Source organism: Balaenoptera ricei, chromosome 13 (genome assembly GCF_028023285.1).
Source record: "Balaenoptera ricei isolate mBalRic1 chromosome 13, mBalRic1.hap2, whole genome shotgun sequence".
Classification (NCBI taxonomy): domain Eukaryota; kingdom Metazoa; phylum Chordata; class Mammalia; order Artiodactyla; family Balaenopteridae; genus Balaenoptera; species Balaenoptera ricei.
The window spans coordinates 72697581-72701403 of NC_082651.1; positions in this window are offsets into that span (position 1 = coordinate 72697581).

Below are 3823 nucleotides of genomic sequence, written 5' to 3' on the forward strand. Positions count from 1 at the left end.
TCCACCCTTGGGTCGACTGCGCCCGCCTCCCCATCGCCTCCCCGTCGCCGCCCCACTGCGCTGCGCAGGCCGAAGCCGCAGCTCTCCACCACCACCCACCACCTTAGCAACCCGGGGTCTGGGCTGTCCGGAGAGGCACAAGCTTCCGAATCCATGGGAACAGAGACGGCCACTTCCTTGTCTAGGAGAGGAAGAAAGGAAGGAGGGAAGAGACATAGAAGAAGCATTTTTATGATCTCCACTGCCATGACTGGGAATAGAAAGGGGAGGGAGGGTTCATCAAACCCTGTGAGGTTAAGAATTCTTTTCCTACAGCTCATTAAGAAGGGGTGGCTAGGGATCGATATTTACCGGATACTTCTGTACCAGCCCCTGTCCTAGGTGCTTTTCCTATGTTCCCATATTAACCCTTCCTAACCATGTGAGGTAGGTATTAATCCCATTTAACAGATGAGGAAACAGAGCCTGAACTGGAACCCTCAAAATATTTCCTTTATAACAGTCCATCATATCTTTTCTCTTTTTTTTCTCACAGATAGTTACCTTGCCTTATAGGAGACAGACTATTATACTCCCAAGCTGAGAAGTATGGTTGAAGTAACTATCTGATATAAATGAAATCTAAAATGTTCACAGTGGAATCCATGCCCTCCAAAGGAAAAGCTAAATACAACTGTATTTACTTTGTAACATCAAAGATCACTGTTATCAAGATAATCCTAGAAACAAAACGCTATCTCAGTTTGGTCTGTACCTTTCTAGTCTAAGTTGTCTGGACAATTACTTCACCATCCTCTTTTTCTTCCACACTAAGGATCAGGGTGTGGCTTGCCATGAGTCATCTAGTAACATATAGATCCCCGAAAAAAAACAAGGACCCTGAAACAGACCTATTTGCCAGACAGCAAAAGTCTGAAGGTAATGCAGTCAGCCCGAAGGCTCACCTTAGGCTTGGCTATAAGAGTAAATTTTAAAAGGGAGAGGGCTGACCTGAGAATACTGTCTGCCCTCCTCTGGAGCTATGGAGGAAGACAGGATGGAAATACACACTTCCCTGATGTTCAAAATTGCTAATCCTATTCATGTCTGAGAATTTTGAGTAACAATTCAAATCTTCCGGCTCAAACAAAATTAAATAGCTTCTTTAGTACATCCATGGTCAGTTCTGATCATCGGACCACCTCAGAATTTTCCATTGGTATGTATTCAGAACAAAACCACTATCACATCTTCCAATATATTTTTCGTCTTTTGTTGCTTAGGCCAACCTTGAAATTGTGGGTTTCCTGAGTGGCTGGGTAAGAAACAGCATAATTGTTTTTCTTATCCTATTAGCTTTTTATCTTTCCACAGTGTGATTTCTATAAGAAAGGGAAGGTGGAAATAGCAAACCTACATGAAACAAAATGTTAAAGATAGTATGCTAAGTATAAGCAATTCAAAACGAGAAATACAGAAATGATTGAGTTAAAAGGTTAACACGTAATTTTGATAATTAGTTTCCATTGCCTACAGTTCCCCAGTCTTCTCCAATTTTGATTATATTTAAGTCAGTAAGATGCTGTTGCAGTTTGAGATCTATAGGAAGTAGACTCTGAAACAGAGCTTAGCATTCAGGATGTGTATTAGTGAGTGCCCTCGGGACAAACCCCTGTGGGAGGGAGAAGGAGGAACCAGACTGGGCAGAGGGAAGAGTCAGCCGGGAAGCGGCCTCCTCCTCCACACCTTCACCCAGCCCCATGGAGCGCCCTGGAGCTGAAAGCGCCTGTCAGACTTGTCCCACAGTGACCCCAAATGGCTGAAGCTTTGTACCCTCACCTCAGTGGGGTGACTTCCTATAAGCAGTTCTCTGCAGCCAAAGGAGCTGACAGCTAGAGGCTGTCTGCCAGCGACACTCCAACAGCTGGAGCAGAGTCCTTCGCTGAAGGGAATATGAACAGTACATCTCTGTATCCACCACTCATATATCCGTGTAATGTATCCCATACATCTAAAACATTTTGCATAGTACGTGAAACTGATTTTAGTAAATTGTTTTTTACACCGGCGGGCTTTTCTGACAACTTTCCATAAATCTGCAAATCCAATACAATTCTCTATTTATGTGTCCCTTCCTTCTTTATTTTTATCTTTTCTTATGCCTTATACCCTAAACATACCCTTCCCCTTTTCTTCATTCATTCTTCTTTTCTCTCCTCCTTCATTCTGGAGACTTTCAGAAATGCCTTCTATCTGCTATTTTTTTCCCTACTACAACTTTTTCTGTCTTCAAACTCTTCATATGGAAGATAACCCATGACTATTACATTTAACTAAACAACCGCAGGCCCCATTTTTTCATCATGGAAAAAAATAATTTGTGTATGCAGTGATAGCATTAGTCACAGGTGGAATGGTTATCATCTTTATTATGGTATAGATTCTATACTGTGATTTGAAGCACATTAAGGACTCAACTGCTAATAAAGGTCTTACCCATGCAGTTTTGGTGGCAGGATTTTCATATACCTAGTCTTACCTTTAAAGAGACACTATTGGACTAAAGCAGTAATAACCAGAAAGTTGTATTAAAACAGTAGTTCTCAAAGTGTGATCCATTGACCCCTGGAGATTCCCGAAGACCCTTTTGGATGTCTGCAAGGTCAAATCAATTTTTACAATAATACAAAAGCAAGTTTTACTTTTTTACTGTATTAACTTTGCACTGATGTTGCTAAAGCAATAGTGGGTAAAACTTCTGGCACTTAGCACTTATCAAGACAGAACACAAAATTGTACTATTTAAAAAAAAAACCTACTTCACTGCCCTGCACAGTAAAAAAAAGAAAAAGAAAAAAGAGATAGAAAGACAAAAGAAAAGAAAAAGAGCCAGTCTCACTTAACAATATCATTGATGAAGAAATAAAAATTGTGGTTATTATTAAATCTCAACCTTTGAGCACGTCTTTTTTTTAACAGCTTTATTGAGATAGAATTAGAATATGTTAAACTGTGCTTATTTAAAGTATACAATCTGATGAGTTTTAATATATGTTTACACCCATGAAACCATCATCACAATCAAGAGAATGAACATATCTATCTTTACTCATATCCATCTTTACCCATGGGTTATTTAGATTATGTTATTTAGTTTCCAAATAGTTGAGGATTTCCCTTATATCTTCTTGTTATTGATTTCAAATTTAATTCCATCCTGGTCAGAGAGTGGACCTGGTATGGATGAATCCTTTAAAAATTTTTGAGAATGTTTTATAGCCCAGAATATGATCCGTCTTGGTAAATGTTCCTTCTGACATGAAAAGAATGTGTATTCTGCTGTTATTGGGTAGAGTGTTGTATAAATATCAGTTAGGTCAAGGTAGCTGATCATGTTCCCCAAATCTTCCATACAATATCTGATTTTCTGTCTACTTGTTGTATGTATTACTAACAGAGTGGTGTTGAAATCTCTAACTATAATTGTGGATTTGCCTACTTCTTTCAGTTCTATTAATTTTTATATCATGTATTTCTAAACTTTCTTATTAAGTGCATAAATATTTAGGATTGCAACGTCCTTTTGACAAATTGACCCCTTTGTCATTGTGAAATGACCCATTTTTATTTGGTAACAATTCTTTGCTCTGAAATCTACTTTTTTCCTAATATGAATATAGCCACTCCAACTTTCTTTTGATCAGCATTAGCATGGTGTATCTTATTCAGTCCTTTTTACTTTTAAACTGTTTTCTTCTTTACAAATAAAGTAGGCTTCTTATAAGCATACAGTTAGGTCTTGTTTGTTTTTATCCAATTGGAAAACCTCTGGCTTTTATATGGG